Consider the following 17,938-nt stretch of genomic DNA (forward strand, 5'->3'; position numbering starts at 1 on the left):
AATGGGAGACCTTCCTAATAACCAACATTTAAATGATATAGCTGTATACTGTCGATAAGGGTACTAAAGATATTGGCAAAATTCAACTGGCTACCATTGCAAAAATGGTTTATAGAATCAGGCCATGCCATTTATTGCCTGAGCAATCTTGAACCAGATACTTAAGCTTTCTGTGCCTTGGTTTCCTCCTCTGCAAATGGGGATAACGATGGTACCTACCTCATACTTGTTGGGATGATTAAGTAAAAAAAAAAAAATGTGTATAAAGTGCTTAACTGGCACATGTTAAATGCTCAATAAATGGTGGGTCAGTGTGACCATCATTATTATTATTATGAGTTGGTTAAAAAGGTCATGGGAGCAGAGAATAGCAAGCTGAAGGACAAGGCAGCTTTGTGACACTGTCTTAAAAAGCTCCTACCACCTTGGATTTTTCTACTAGGTGTTTGGCTTTGGTCATATTTCTCTCTAGATGTCAGCAGTCCATCACAAAATGACTTACAAGGATTCAGAGGAGAGACTCAGGGCAGAAAGGAGGAGAAGTAAGCAAAGTGGAGGGTTGGAGCTGAGAGGAGAGTACCCACAAGTCCCCCCTTCCAGTCTGGGAGGGCTGTCTCCCAGAGCTGGGCAGTCAGATCCCCCTTGCCAAAGTGGGCACATGAGGAAGCAAGTCTTCCAACGGTGAGCAGAAGGCAAAGTCTCATTAAACCTGAGGACGTATGCTGATGTTAAGGACCATTAAACATTAAAATCACTATTGGATGTTTTAAAAAACAGACTTTACCTCCCTCTTCTTCTGGCTGAGGTCTTTCTTAACCTTCCTATTTGAATATACATCTTGCCCAAGCTTTCTATCCCTCTTTCCTGCTTTTTCTTCTTAGTAATTAGCACACTGTAACATACTATATTACTAAATTATGTTCATTGCTTGTCTCTCCAGTAGATGCAAACTCATGAGACCAGGCTATTTTTGTGGTTGTTATTGTTCCCTGCTGTCTTCTGAGGGCCTAGCACAGTGCTTAATGAATATTATAGCTAGTGTTCAATAAATATTTGTTGAATGAGACAAGAAAGGAAAAATTTCACTTATCTTAGGTGAGTGAACAGTGTAGTGGATGAACAGATGACCTCAGAAGGCATGTCTGAAGATTCTGTGATTGTTTTGATTACACATAAAAAATAAAGCACCATTAACAACTTGATTTTAAAATTTCTACATCCTTGGGGCACCTGATTGGCTCAGCTGGTAGAGCATGTGACTCGATCTTGGGAGCCCCACGTTGGGAGCAGAGATTACTTTAAAAAAATTCTAGATCCTTTTAAACTGTTGAGACAATAAACACATGATATTAGAATCCTATCCATGATGTGTAAGCTTGTTATGACTTTATTCAACCAGAATTTGGGCACTGGCAAAGCTTCTCAAATTATGAAAATTAACACTCGTTATTCAAAGAGGGGATAGAGACGGAGGAAAAAATTCCAGAAGGCAAAAGTCCAAAACAAGAGTGGCTAATAATAGCCACCATGTTGAGGCGCCTGTGTGGCTCAGTCAGTTAAGCATCCCACTTCAGCTCAGGTCATGATCTCGCACTCTGTGAGTTCAAGCCCCGAGATGGGCTCTGGGCTGATGGCTCAGAGCCTGGAGCCTGCTTCCGATTCTGTGTCTCCCGCTCTCTGACCCTCCCCCGTTCATGTTCTGTCTCTCTCTGTCTCAAAAATAAATAAACGTTAAAAAAATTAAAAAAAATAATAGCTACCATGTTAATTTGTGTCTCCTACATTTCAAGGACTTTACAGCTTTTTTACAAAAATCCTTCCAAGAAAGTTCTTATTATACCTATTTTCCAGATGGGACAACTAGAGCCGTATCCTTGCAATTAAATGGAGATGGAATTTGAATCTTGCTTTGTCTTAATTCAAATTTATACTTTCTCCAAAATGTCAGATTACCTTTGGGTACACACTTCAACCTGTTCCCTCCAGAACTGTGCAGGAGATCTGTTATTTTGAAGAGATGGCAAGTTAGCACTCACTGGTCTCTGCTTTATAACTGAAACGTTTGCAACCCCCGCTCCGAGCAGGTGTGCTGAGTTGCAGTTACCCTGTGATGTTTGTGCCCAAACTGAAGATCCCTATCAAGGCAACGAGTAAAATATGAATGTGAGAAGAAGCAGTGATGGCCTTCTTCCTCTTTTTTAAACAAACCAGAATTTCTGCATCAGAGTGAATGTTGCGCCCTTTGCAGGGGTCCCACGGGAGTTTATGCACTTGACCCAAAGACACTGCTCTTACATCATGTCTCAAGCTCCTCTTCTGGATTTGCTCTGAACCCGAGGCACATTCTTTTAAGTTTCTTCAATGATAGCAAATCTTTGTCCTTTTCAGGTGGATTTGATTTTGGGAGACAGCCCTTTGGAGCTTCAGCCAGTGGATAAGGTGGGTGACCAAGCCAGATTATATTTGGAGTTAAAAACACGTTGTGAACAGAGGGTAGTGATTTTGGTTTTCTTTTGTAGTTTGTTAAACCGTGTCAGGAGGATATTGTAAACGTTTCTAAAAGCGCTTTGACTAATGCCTGCAATGTCGGAAAAGTGCATCAACTACCAAGTGACTGCTTTGCAGGATAATGGTCATTTGACTACATTAGCTCTGTTCCAACAGTTAAAAAAAAAAAAAGTACCATAACTTTAGAGCCACAGCTTGAATGATTACTTTGGGTGCTATCATCTTCTGCAACAAGACCCTGCATTGTTATGAATTATGGCTTTGCAATAAAAAGAACCAGGATGTAAATGTTTGCTAGATAAACACAGTTACACAGGGCAAACAGACCAGGATAAAAATGGCAGTTGAGAATCCGGAGAACCTAATATTCACTAACACAAAAAGCAGCATGTTGCATTAAAACAGTTAAAGAGAAGATAGATGATGGGAAGAACGGCGGGGAAATGATAGTCTTTATGGTTATGGCAATAAGAGAGAAGCTAGAAGATGTTTGAAACGATATTCTTATCTGGTTAAGGTGGCTGTTGTTTATAACGAGTTAAAATGTGCAAGGAAGAAATTGTTCATGTGATTTCTAGCCTGTGGCGTTCCTAAGATATTTTAATATGTAGAATTTTAAAGGGTATTTTCTATGAATGTATTTTACACTGATGTATTATACATCAGAATTAACCTCTTTATTTTATGAAGGGCTAACATTTTGCAATCCCCATCATGAAATCTCTCAATCAGAAGGATACGCGTTTTGGTTTAATACAGTTATCATGCAGTGGGGAGCTGGGTAAAAATAATTACAGTATGACCAATGCCCTGGGTTTCAAAGCATTCAGACAAGGTTTTAGTACCTATATCCATCTTCAGAACCCACTGAAATATTTTATCTTATTAGGTGGCATATCACAGATGAGGGTCTGTGTAAACATTAAAAGCTACCCACTACATCTAAATCATTTCAGTTAATAAGCTAATAGTAAGAAGAAGGAGAGGCATCTTACTAACCAAGGGCAGAAATAATTTAGTAAATGATTGATATCGCAAGGTCTCCAAGATTTTACTATACATTACGATTACCATTGTCATTAAGAGTCCTCTTGGGAATAAATGGCAAAACGTGTTTGCAATGGGCAAAAATACCACTTATGCCTGAGTTCGGGGTATACAGACATTTGTCTTATTATTTAAAAATCCTCAATAAAAGAGGCCCTTGTTCTTAGGAGACTGTTAAAGAGAAAATAAACTGTTCTTCTGCCATATCAGAGGGCATTTCAAATGAAGGTGTTTTGAGAAAGCAAGTCTTGACCTTAAGCGGATTGTGTTTGCCTGGGAATCTCAGAGGAGGGGTACCCAAAAGAGGAAAAATGGACCCGTGGCCTGGGGGCTCTGGCTGAATCTCCCTCCCCTCAATGGCCCAGCTCTCTCTATTGGCGTAAAGAGCCAGGACAGCTGGATGGGGTAAAACTTTTGTCACCTTTTCATAGGCCATAGAGTTTCATTTAGCCAGCTGAGGTCTCCTTGTCTGTAAAACATATTTTAAAATGTTTACCACATAGAGTCATCGTGAGGATTAGATGAGAGAATCAGTCTATCGTTCAGCAAATGGTTCTTGCATGACTTTTCAGTGCCTAAGATACACCAGTGCGCAAGGCCAGGCCATAGGGCTCAAGGGCCTCAGTACTAGACTTTATAAGACTGTTGGTGAGGGCTCTGGCAATGTCAACATGGGTGGTATGGGAGCTCATGGGAGGTGAGTTCCTGGAATATGGCTTATAATAGGGTCTGTTCCCTGTTAGGAGGCCCATACCCATAGCTGAATTCCCCAGGATTTCCCCCACCTTGGGCCCAAGTCATCAGAACTGACGCCCTGAGAGGTTTGGATGTGTGTGTGTCTGTGGATGTGTGGTATATATGTGTATTTTAAGTCATTTGCTTCCACCCCCAACAGTATCCCTGTCTATTAACAGAATGAGGGGGAGAAAGAGAGAAAAAGAGAGATTGGGACAGAACAAAAAGAGAGATATCCAGGAAAGGAAGAAAGTTAGATAGCTCTCCCCAACCCCCTCCCACCCTTACCACGAAAATACCATCTGGGATTAAACTCTATGTGAAGATTAGAGGTGTGGGAGAGACATTAGGAGAAACTGTTTCTCACGTCAAGAACAGGAGGAAGCACAACGCCTATATGAGAACACCGGAAACGACAAATTACACACACAGAGTGAGCCAGTCCATCAGAAGAAGAGGGGTCAGCCAGGGAGCCAAGCGGGAAAGGGCAGTCTTGCAGCCAGACCCAGCAATGCCCTTCCCAGCACCGTCCAGGATGCGACGGGAGTGCTTGGACCCGCAGACACACCCCACGTGGCCTGACCCTGGGAGTATGCGTGCCCTTTTGTGGAAAAATGCACAAGGCCTGAGGCCTCATGCTTATGGCACCTCTTGCTTTGTGTCTCAAAGGGCAGAGTCTTGCCTCACCTTCTCCTGCAGGTGGAGGGGGGTTGTCCATGCAGGCCACTGTCCCTGCCCGACTCCTCCACTTTCTCAAAGGAAATGGGGACACAGAAAACCCCTAGGTTTCTTGCTGCAAGTATGACCAATTTTGAAGTCACTGCTGCCCCGATTCTTTTAGAAGCTTGGATGAGAAAACTCTTCTATCCCCAATTTTCTGAAGGAAATCTGAAATTGATCTTCATCTCTGCACTAATTTGGCACCTCATAGCAGTGCCCGGGGATAGTGCACCCTGTATTAACCACCCCCTTCCGGCACACCCTCCCCTACTTGCACCCTGGGATTGCTTTTAGTCAAGTGTTTCAGGAGATGAAATCAGCCTGCACCGAGAAGCAATGTAAGGAACCACCTTGCAAAACTTGTCATTGGCTGTGTTTAGCGTAAAGACGGTGTTTCATTTCAGCCATTATGTCCTCTCTATGAGAATTCAGGGGCTGCGTTTCTCTTTAGTCTCAGAAATAGTCATTTTTATTGAGGGGCACTCAATTTTTTATGTGGAAGAATTTGTTATTTCATATGGTTGCTTAAAAGCTTAGCACCACATGGCATATCGTTTCTGTATCAACCTCACCTCTGGTTTTAGAATCTTTGTCTTCATTTTTCTTGGCCTCATCTTTTCATTTCTTATTTTCAATTGGTTTTATCTTGCTAAGGTATATGTATCCTTATAAGCTGCCCTAAATCTTTCGATGAAAAAAACCAGAGGTAAGTAACTAAGGTATCCACAAGTTATATGTTCTACTTATCTAATAATATCATGGCGGTGATCTGGCTTTCCATGGAGAATTTTCTAGAAGGAGATAATATACTCATCAGAGAGCTCAAGGATCTCACCCGGCAGATTGAGTTCTTAGTGCACATTAATAAATGGACACTTACGTTCATGTAAGGGTCTCTTATGGGCTTAGTGTCCCTCTCTGAGAATGCCCGTCTTGCACTGTTTATTCCTGCCACTGCTGAACACTAGACATATTAATCCTCTTCCACTCCCTTGAACACAGCAAACTCTTTCCTTCATCAGGGACTTTGGACATATAAATTATCTCTGCTCGGAATGTCCTTCCTCCTTTTCTCTCCACACCCCTCTTTCTCATCATTAGAGCAGTAGCGGCACATTAGAATGATTGAGGGTGTGTGTGTGTGTGTATGTGTGTGTGTGTGTGTGTGTCTTATTAATACCCAGGATCCAAATGAGACAAATTAAACTGAAATCTCCAGGGGTGGAGCCTAGGTACTGGTATTTTTTAAAAGCTTCTCAGATGATTCTAATTTTTAGCCAGGACGGAGAATCACGGCTGTAGGTCTCAGCTTAAATGTTAGCTTCTTACAGAGGCCCTCCTTGGCCACCTCTAGGACACAGACATTGTCACGCTCTCCAGCTCACCTTCTTCCCTGATTCCTTTGTAATAATCACTACAATTTGTAACTGTTGCATATATTTGAATGTTTTTGTCCCTCATCCTCCACCCCTCAATTAAGACATAGGTGCTGTGAGGACAGAAAATATATCTGTCTTGGTCTTTGTGCTTTTCTTCTTGGTCTTTGTACAGTGTCAGGTGCATAACAGGATTCTGAGTCTACAGTGATGAGGATGACCCTCAAATAATACTACTGTTCTGTGGGGCCTCCTGGAAGCCAGTGAGGCTCCCTGGAATATTATGAGAGAATCCATATCGATGCTCAGTGGCTATTTTACTGCCAAAATGGTTCCACACACTTTCCTCTTCCCTGACCCCTGTGTGCCAGGATTTTTTCAAGTGAGATCTATAAATAAATCCTCATTTGGAGCATCTCTTTTATGTCTGTGTCCTCCTTTATTTGATTTTGACCATTGTGAGTGAGAGATTCCAACATGTTCATCTTTGTGTTCCCACCCTACTCCAGCACCCGGCACTGAATCTTACACATAGCGGGGCTCCATAGCTATTTGTTGACTTGAATGGAGTTGACTTTATCTTTATGGCATGTAGATATTCTGACCAAGATTTCACCCTGGGCAGTAGCATTTATGACTATCCAGAGACTTGAGGCATGGGGGATCGTGAGCACATCATGAAAGTTAAATTTGTTGGTCTAGGCAACTTCACCATAATCTAAATGCAGATGGTCTCAACACCTGGATTGCACAGAAGGACAAAACAAGTAAATTTGTGTTTGGAGGCAGATAATGAAACTGTGAGGAGTCTGAAAACAACTCAGTCACCTACCTCATAACACAGGTGCTGGTCCAAAAAAGGATAAATTCATTGTGGGGCTGCTTGAGCTTTCGATATGGCTGAGTCAGTTCTTTCTAAATTATTATTTGATAGTTATTAATAAATCAAAGCAAACCATCCACCTACTGTTTTCCCTCCACAGTTAGTATGTTCACCAAGTTGATGTTTATGTTCTAAGGTACTTTTTTCCTAAGCTTAAATTAACTAAGACCGGTTAGAGGAGTGGACATTTTTTTTCTCCTTTCTTCTGCTTTATTTCATTTCCTTAAGGAATCATCTTGGTTTTTCACTCTTCCTTTCCTCAGTTTTACGTAGGTGTTGTGTTGGTGGGAAATGGAAAAGCCTCTTATCTGGGAAAGTTTTCATATTGTCATGGAGAGAAATGCATGTGCGCGCACGCGCGCACGCGCGCGCGCGCGCACACACACACACACACACACACACACGCTCATAAACCCACACAAATGAAATCCCCTCTTCAGAGGAGCCAGCTACAGGAAATTGACTTATGCACAGGAACTTGCTAATCTCTATTGTCACATTCGGATTGTTCCTGCCACCTCAGTCACCACGCACATTAAACCCAACCATCTTGGGTTGGATTCTCTATCAGCTCAACTCTTATAGTTTTGGTTCTTCCAGTGTGAATCAGCTATATCCTTGGGGAGGAAGGAAAAGTTGATCCCAGAGGAATTTATAACAGCGCTTGGGCAGCTTTTGCTTTTACTTACCTGCACTGAACAAATTAACTTCCGGAGTCCGTCATTTTGGTGTAAAGAAATTTCTTTGGCATTCTACAACAGGTAAGACTTTTGCTTCTTTAAAAATAGTTCCTCGGTGTCAAAAGAAATCTCTCCGATGTATTTAGCTTTACTCTAGGCTAAACACAGTAATTATCTTTTTCTATAGTTGTAAAGTATGGTACCATATTATAGGGGAACGGGGACTTGCCCTGGTATCCAATCCCCCCGCCCCGCCACGCACCATCCTAAAAAGATGCATATCATTTTTGAAACTTTACAAGTTATAATAGTTGGTTTTTGGTTATTCAGATATTCTCTTAGAGAATTCATATGTTTATTATTGACTATGACTGAGTTCAAATATTTGGGTAGTTGAAATATCACCCTATGTTTGATAAGTAAACTTAAAGATCCTCTCAGTTGTATAAATAAGAGCTTTAAAACGTTCTAAATCAAAAAAGAAACCAACCCAAATCCAGATGATGTGGATTTGGAGCTGGAATTTCTAGCTTGTCTGTTTCACCTATTGCCAATGCTTGAGTCCTCTTCCTACAAGTGGTATATGAAGCATAAGTATTTATTTTTAAATTAAATTGAATTAAATTAAATTTAGCTTTTGAGGTGGTTTGATTTGGGGACATGCTATGAGGTACCATCAATAGCCTGGGTTATAGCTAAATGAAGGTAGAGAAATCACTAGTTTAAGGTACTTCACTAAATGAAAGTTGCCATTGAAATATTCAAGCAAGCAACAACTAGTCAATAATCATTTATTGGTTCCGAGCTGGTGCTGTGGAGGATATAAGAAAAATATAAGGAAGTCTCTATCCAAAGGAACATATAATCTAGTAGTCATGGCAAGAGGTAAAATTCGGAGGGGAATTGAGTGATGACTGGGGTTACATGGGTGGTAAGTTATAAGAGTTCCAAGAAAGGGGGTTTGAGGGTAAGCGAGAATGGTCTGGAAGACATGGCTTTGGAAAAACATGAGATTTGAGTAGATGGAGAATGTGGAGGTTAATTCACATGGGAGGATTGTGTGGGCAAAGGCACAGAGGTGAGACTGACGAGATGAGCAGTCCAGTTGAGGAGACTGGCCCTCAAAAGAGGAAAATTTGTTTTACATATTGGCAGGAAATAAGCTTGGAAAATTCAGGTGTAGACAAGTTATAGAGGACCTTGAGAGGCTGCTGAACAGAACTGACTCCATTCAATAGTTTTCTAGTCTTCTTATGCCATTAGGCTCCTTTTCTGAGCTTTCATAGCACTCACAGAATTCCAGGTGAGTGGGAGCCCAGAGATCCCTGAGTCTTTTCATTTTGGGACTACTTTTTATCTTCTACTTGCCTTCCTTTTACTGTCTTCCTTTACCATACCATTTATGCTAGGAAAGGTTTGTGTGGCTCAGGGATCCTGTAAGACCTCCATTTCTGGTTACTACAGGTCAATCATCAAGTATTAAAGTGGCCTTCCTCTTAGGAGAATGATTTGGTTGACCAAGCAAGCCTATAGTCTTCAAAAGCCAACCCAAAAACTCCATGAAATATGTGTTACTTCCTTCACATGTCTGACTGAGATGCTATGGATCTGCTGGTGTTTTTGTCCTAATGATTTGGAGCACTTTTTTTTTTCTTCTGAAGTGTGAAATATTTGCATCCATATAATAGCAAAACTACAGTATGGTGAATAAGAATCCAGACTTTTGGAGCCAGATTATCTTGTGCTGAACCTGGTGTTATTGCTTCTGAGCTGTGGGAACCTAGGACACATTACTTCTTCAATCCTCAGATTAAAAACAAAAATCTGTAAAGTAGCTCCAATAACTGAAAATACCTATGTCAGAGTTGTTGTAAGGATAAAAATGAAATATAAATGTGTGCAGCATTTAGCTTAGTGCCTGGCATAAAATAAACTCTGAAGAAATGTAGCTATTATGATTGTTACTAAGACTTGGCTGGGGACACGAGAGTGAAGATGATATGGTGTCTGGCTGGGAACGAGATAACTGCAAAGTAACTCTTTTAATGCCGGTGCTCCTTTCAAAGGAAAATGGGGCTGATGGGTGAAGGCTGGAAATTAATATCTTTTGAGCACCAAGTATGGAATAGGCATGGGGTAGTCTGTTTTATAGCAATAATATATATGAAAAAAGGAAAACAAGATTTGAAACTGATTTTTAAAAAAAAATTTTTGATGTTTTCATTTATTTTTGAGAGACAGAGAGAGACAGAGTGTGAGCACTGGGGAGGGGCAGAGAGAGAGGGAGACACAGAATCCGAAGCAGGCTCCAGGCTCTGAGCTGTCAGCACAGAGCCTGATGCGGGGCTTGAACCCGCAGACCGTGAGATCATGAACCTGAGCCTAGGTCGGATGCTCAACCGACTGAGCCACCCAGGCGCCCCAGAAACTGATCTTTTAAGCCGTTCCATATCTGATTGTCAGACTTATAGGACAACTATCTGAGTGACTGCTGTGTTATTTGTGGGCATCTGTGGCTGATGTTGCTTCCTGAATGCTTTGGGTGGAATTTTAGAGGTGTTTGGCATTAGAGGCAGAGAGTGACTCTCCTTCCTTGGCCAGCTTAAATTAAATTATTTTTAATTTTATTGTATTCTAATTTTAGTGCTAGCAAGACATAGCCAAAAACCATTTCTATTCAAACGTTGTGACCATTTTGACAAGGAGTACCCAAAGTACTTATCTGGATTCTAGATGCTTGGGTGTGGGTGAAAGCTAAGATTGAAAAACATCTTGCTTGCTCGTTCCACTCTCCAAACTAGAGAGTTTTTTTTTGGGGGGGGGGAGGTTAGTAAGCCCCCTTTTAAAAAATGCAAATATGGCCAATATGTTCATTATGCAAGGGATTTCTCAATTATATGTGCAGATTACCTTGGTCAAATAGTAATATTGTTTCCCTTCTAGAGCCCCACTAATAACAAAAGGGAGGAAGATTTGGGGTTTTGTGTATGCAAAGGGGTGGGCCCAAGTCAAGATAGGGTGCGAAAGGGGAGCATGACAGTGGTGGGTGCTGGGATGGGGAGTGCAAAGGAGGGCATCTGAGATGGAAAGGGTGAATAGAGGCAGGTTCGTGCCAGAAACAAAGGCTCCTCCTACGTGGCTTTTAAATCATTTGACTCAAACAGCTGCTTGAAGTCCCAAGCAACCTCTTGGTATTTTGCTTAAGAAGATGTACTGTTCCCTGGATGTGGACAGTTGTTCAGAGATAATGTAATTTGTTTGGTTCTGGCCTGGAATTATAGTTCCTAAAGCTGGCTGGACATCAAAACCACTTGGGGAGTTTTTAAAAAACTAGCACTTCCCAGGTATCACATAGAAGCCCTGAGATTTAGTCCAGGAATCTGTGTGATAATCAATACAAACCCTTTCCCCCAGGTGGCCTGGAGGCAGTTGCTCTATAGGTGAGCATCTGAGAGTCATTAATCCAGAACTCTTCTACTGGGGCACCAGGCACCAAGATGGTAAGTTACGTAAGTGCTGAAATGGTGCAAAATGATCCTCCCACTGTTGTGATTAATCTCGACACAAGTAATTTCTGTTGTTTTGAATTTATTTCTTAGGAGAATTCCTGGGGATGGGTTGACAGAATTAAAGGTGTGAGCATGTTTAGAGTTTTCATCAACCATATTTACATTTTTAACGCTCAAGTGGTAGGGTGCCACTTTCAAAATTCTGTAGTGTTAAATACACATGGAGGCTGTTCATTATTACTCAGGGAAAGCCCAAAGAAAGGAATTTGCTTTCAAGGGAGAAAGTGCCAAATCATTCTTCCATTTCTCTTCTCCAGTAAAACAACGCTAATGAATTACGTTTGGAAGAAAATTTCAAAGTATTACAGAACGCTCAATTGCTTCTTAGAGCATAAATTGGAGTCTTCTTATCTCTACATTTAGTTTCTTGTAAAACTGTAGTCAGCAATGACCTCTTCCCCATTTCGTAGAAAAGAAAACCAAGGAAGAGAGTGGTTAAGTAACATGCAGTATGGTTCTCATCACATTTGCCATGACAACTGAGTATAGTCATCTACTCAGTCATTGTTCGAGTTAATAAATAATTGAGTAGTTGCTATAGGTGACCCCGTGAAAAAACACTAGTAAATGAGTCCACAAAGAGAGTATTGTCCCAATTGGGGGAGGGTGGGTGGAATTAATTGACTCAGATAGACCTCCTGCTCTATTTTTTTTTTTTTTTTTTGCATTATGCTTTATTCATCATATATTTGCATAACTTGCTAACCTAAAAGCATGGTTATTGTTTGTGACAACAGATGGGAATAGGGTGAATTTTCAATGGCTTCGATGAAAAGAAAAAGCCGTGCTCTTACAAAATATCAAGTGAGATATTTGTAGCTGTGTGCGGGAGCCTGCCTGCATTTGTTTGCAAGAGCTGCCTGTAATATTTCCAGAAATTTTGCAAGCCAGTTGTTGAACACAGACACCAGGAAAAATTAAATTCTATAACTCACAGTTAAACAAGTTATGTTAAAAACAAAGGCAATAAATACTCAAAACTCATTACTTCCTTTTTATTTACTACATTTTACTATTATTTATGTCCTTGAACTTATTTCAATAATAGTGTGCTACTGAGGATCTCTTTCCAACTCTGCATCAAGTTTGTAGCTTGAAACTGGCCATGGTAGGAATATTTACACCATGAAAACTGGCGAACACCGTAAATCAGGCTCCCTATACTTTTTTTTTTGAGGAGAGGCTGTTAAACATTTTATCAGCATGCCATCAAGGAACTGTGTAAAATACAAATATGGCAACTTGGCAATGTGTCAAGAGCCATTAAAACGCGCATACACTTTGATCTCTTAATTCTATCCCTGGGAATTTATTCTAAATAAATAATTCGAAGAAGGAAAAAATAACATGCAGGAACACATTCACTGTATTACCATTTATAACAGCAGAATCAGAAAATAACCTAACTAAGCAATAATGGTTCTGGTAGCGTTAACCCCATGGAATACTTTGTAGTCATTAAAGGTAATACCTATGGTAGTTATATGAAAATATATTGGTATAGTGTTAAATTAGAAAAACAGGACTAAAAAAAACAGGATGAAAAATCTCACTTACATTCTGATTTTGTTACGAATGAAGATTAAATGTGAGTGTAAAACAGTGCAAGCATTTGGTGTGTTAGTATGGTGAAATGATAGAATTTTGTTTTTATTTTGTTTATTGGAGTCGTGATGTGTGTGCATTTTAAAAATGTGGAGAAAGCCTGTAAGTAAGTGATCTTAAGTAGTTTTAACATTTAACTGGAAGGCTGAGCAGTTTTGTGGACCAGATGAGGTTTGGCTTTGACATGCAGATGTGTACTATGATTCTCTGGGCAGGGTATTGTAAAGGGAGTTTGGATGAGGCAGTCTGGAGTGGTAGATGCTAAAGGGCTTTCTTTTTTTTTATTTAAAATTTTTTAAATGTTTATTTATTTTTGAGAGGGAGAGAGAGAGAGAGAGAGAGAGCATGCAAGTAGGGAAGGGGCAGAGAGAGAGAGACACAGAATCCAAAGCAGACTCCAGCCTCTGCACTGTCAGCACAGAGCCCAGCACAGGACTTGAACCCACGAACCATGAGATCATGACCTGAGCTGAAGTCAGATGCTTAACAGACTGAGCCACCCAGGCGCCCCTAAGGGTGTTTCTTTGGGGAAGCTCATGAAGGAGGAAGGAATGACTGGATGGGTACTAAAGACTTGCTAACATAGACTGCAGAAGCTGAGAAATAACCCAGAGGAAAAAAACCCAACTGGCAAAGGCCAGAGAGAGAGGAGAGGGCATTTCTTAGGAAAAGACAGGGAGATGCTGATTTCAGAGATGAACATGATGGATGTGAAAACAGTTCTGTGTAGATCTGAAAACAAGAGCACTCCAGTCAGAGAGGAAATGATTCTTCTAAATCGTGGGTTCTCAAATTGTAGTTCATTTAAGGGTCACTTGGATGGATGTGGGGGTCATGTTAACAAATGCAACTTCCTAGGTTCCACCTCCATGGATTCTGATTCAGTTGGTCTGGGGTTGGCAGGAATATGCATTTTTAACAAGTCTTACCACGCCATAAAGCTTCTGACACAAATGGTCTGCAGATTATACTTTGAACAACACTGCCAGATTAAAGGTAATAGTTTGGATTGGCCGAGGGAATGTATACCAATGTGTGTGTGTGTGTGCGTGTGTGTGTGTGTGTATGTATGTTGGGGGGGCGGTGAGGCTATTACCTTGAGGCTTAGGATCTAAGGGCTTATGACATAAAGGGGTATGACAACAGAGAAAGCCCAGAAGAGACAAGTTATTGTATTGAATCTGTAGAAACAAACTAAAAACAGGAGGTGTACTTATGCTACTCCTTAAAGAAATACAGTTTGTACCACCGAATTCCCTTCCACTGTGAAACGATTTTTGTCAGGCATTTGGACCAACTGGAAGCAGCTGTGAACAAGAGAACTACAAGCAGGTGGTACAGAGAGGAATGGTCATAGGGAGAGTCTAGGACCCACAAACATTCGATTTCAGACCACTGGAAGGTGGTAACTAAGAATAAACGTGAGTAGAATAAGTGGGGCTGTGTCCAGAAAATATTTTGGGCCCCAGTGTATGATAACATTACATTAAAGAAAGAAAGAAAGTCTGATTTTTGATGCAATGTAGTACTCTATATATAGGACTTTATCACTCAAAATAGTAATAACACTTAGACATGTGCCATTAACAACAACATATCACAAAATAAACATATTAAAAGTAAATGATATTACAGGGACAGGAGCTATGGTACTGAGATTATCTGTTTCACCTGGCTTTAGAAGGACTTTAGTGATTGTAGGAAGCTCTCAAATAGCCTTTAATATCTTGAGTTCTTCCAACTTAAAATTTTTTTTAAATGCTTATTTATTTTTGAAAGAGAGAGAGAGAGAGAGAGAGCGTGAGTTGGAGAGGGGCAGAGAGAGCGAGACACAGAATCTGAAATAGGCTACAGGCTCTGAGCTGTCAGCACAGAGCCCGACCCGGGACTCGAACTCCAGAACAGCAAGGTCATGACCTGAGCCAAAGTCAGACGCTTAACCTATTGAGTGAGCCACGTGCCCCCTCTGTATACCGAAGGTGATTCTTTTACTTTAAAAATGTTTCACATTCCCTATCACCAGGGTCACTAGTCTCTTGGGACATAGCAGGATAAACCAAGAATAAGTCACAACTCTTCTTAGCACTGGAGGCACAACTCAGGGTCTATTGGATGTGTAAGGGTGCACCTGCCAACTATCCTATTCCTCACTTAACAGGGTTTTTTCATGGACTGATTGGCTTACACTTCAGAGCAGTGTTTCCTAATCATTTTTTTGCTCACAAATTCCTTTGAGAATCTGTTGAGAACCAAAAGCCTTCTTGAGAAAAAGCACAGAAATACAGGAACGTGTACATTTGCCATATAATTTTAGAGGATTTGGGGGCCCTCTAAAACCCACCCATGGCCTCCTAGTAGTCCAGAGTCCTCATATTAAGAACTCTTGCCTCTGAGGTTGTCAGTACAGTAGAGGAGGCCCTGCAGAGGTTGAGAAAGTTCTCATTATTGCTGATGCTGGATTTAGCTGCCAAAGAGAAATGCTGACTCTCCAGTTGATCGATAAAATGAGGGCAAGATGGCAGAGATGGGTGTAGTTTTATAGTACTGAATCCTCAGCTTGAGTAAACGTGTGCGGCTGGAGAGTATATATGACTCCTGTTCTAAGCCCTTAATGATGCATTCTCTTAAGTGAAGCCAGAGTTAGTTCCCATTTGGGAAAGCAGTCTCTCAAAATTCTACTTTAATACTTGTTTATAGTCACGTGTTTCCTTTCACGGTACAAGAACTGCAGGCCGGTTGTAAATATTGATATGGCCAACTCCAGAGTATGGTTACTGGTGTGGGGCCAACTGATGCCCCTCAGTGAATACTGGATGCCCAGTCAGGCTGTTTTTTGGGGTGAAAGACAGTAGCGAGTGTGTAATATGCTTGGTTCCGAGTGTAAAATGTAGGTTTTCCTATCTGAAGCTGAACATCTGGGCCCTGATGACTTTGGAGATAAGTCCTTTTCCTGTACAGCCTTAAACCACAGAAGCCCAGTTGGCTGTCTTTTGTTAGTGGGTACCTCACTTGCAATTTGGGGAACTGGGTGTTTTCGGAGGAAAGGTCGTGCCTTTGTTAATCTCTTGTCCGCTTGGACTGTGATAGAGGCTCAGGCAGGGTCTGGAGATTTACCCGAAACCCAACTGTTTAAATTAGCCAATTCTGCTGAAAGCGATAAGACCATGTTATTGTGTCATGTTCGTAGAGTGGGCAGATATAGGACGGGGAGCGAAAACGCACACCATCTTCAACCGTCCAGAGGAAAAGTATGTGCAATTGGCTAGATTAATTGTGAAATAGAGTCAGACTTCTCTTGGTCTAGCATAGTGTAAGGATTATTCATCTTTTTCCAGGTAGAAAAAGAAAATCTATGACAAATATATTCAAGTAATTAGTGCAATTCAACGTCTACAACCAGTTTAAGTATTGTACACCCATGACTGGGTCTCCTGCCAATTTCAATTCAATGTAGTCAATTTACTGTAATTTAGTACATTTAATGCATTTTAATAATAATACTGCATCATGGAATACTCAGTTACAGCCCTCAAGACAGAAATAGTCATGTACGCCAAAGGCTTATAGCAAACGCTCTACCTCTCCTGTCTCCTGGAGACTGCTCTCACTCCGTATGCCTAGCAACCTAGTTGCTGATGCAGGGAACTGACTGGCACACATGTCTTCCTTGATGCTTTTGCTTTCTTTCAGAGGATCCATTCTTTGCAGCAGGACCCCTACTCTTCCCTTGCTTTCCCCATTGGTATTCCAGCTGTCGTCTCCTTAAGCCCTCCTGAACACATAAATCCGAATGTGAACCTTCTTCTCAGCTGCCACAGAAATTTTTTTCTGTCTTTGTTCCAACTGAAAATGACCTCAACCATGATCGAGAAGTATAAGAATGTCTGTGATTGTTCCTTGTAACAAGGAAAAGGAAAGCCATATATTTGAATTCAAATTTAAATGATGTAAAACCATTGCCATCAACTACAAAAACCTTTAAAGGATTTAGAAATTCCCTTTGGCATACTTATTTCGGATAAAACCTGATTTTTCTTTAAGCTCCAATATCTTTGGTCAGCAACTGGCCGAAATTTATATCAGTAGTCTCTCCCTCTTCTTCTGCTTGTGATAAGGGAGTAGAAGAGGGTGTTGGATGTACATACAGGAAATAGGAGGGGAAAAGGCAGAAAAATCTTACATGTTGACAGTACCACAATTTCCTACATCTTGTAGAATAATATTGTCACTCTATCCCTACACACAGAATGTCTGGTAATATCAGAGAAGTATCTGTAGTAAAGTGGGCTTTAAAAAATATAATGGGGGGCACCTGGGTGGCTCAGTCGGTTGAGCATCCGACTTCGGCTCGGGTCATGATCTCACGGTCTGTGAGTTCGAGCCCCGCGTCGGGCTCTGTGCTGACAGCTCAGAGCCTAGAGCCTGCTTCGGATTCTGTGTCTCCCACTCTCTCTGTCCCTCCCCCGCTCATGCTCTGTCTCTCTCTCTGTCCAAAATAAATAAACATTAAAAAAAAATTAAAAAAAAAATATAATGGTAATAATGTTCATTATAGCAAATGTGGCATATAACTTTTACTTTAAATATATGTGTATATGCTTTACTTGTAAGCATTTAATTTAGTTTTTACATTTTAAAAATGCCATCATGCTAGTGCTTTCCCTCCAAAACGTGCACAATATGTAGAAAGAAGCTCAAAAGTGAACATCGCTTCCTAGTGTATAGGAAGCATTTACCTAGTGTAAACATTGTATACCTAGTGTAATAGGAATACAGCTGATGCTTAAATGGATCATTTGAATTAATGAAGGGCAA

Source organism: Panthera onca, chromosome B1 (assembly GCF_046562875.1).
Source record: "Panthera onca isolate mPanOnc1 chromosome B1, mPanOnc1 haplotype 2, whole genome shotgun sequence".
Classification (NCBI taxonomy): domain Eukaryota; kingdom Metazoa; phylum Chordata; class Mammalia; order Carnivora; family Felidae; genus Panthera; species Panthera onca.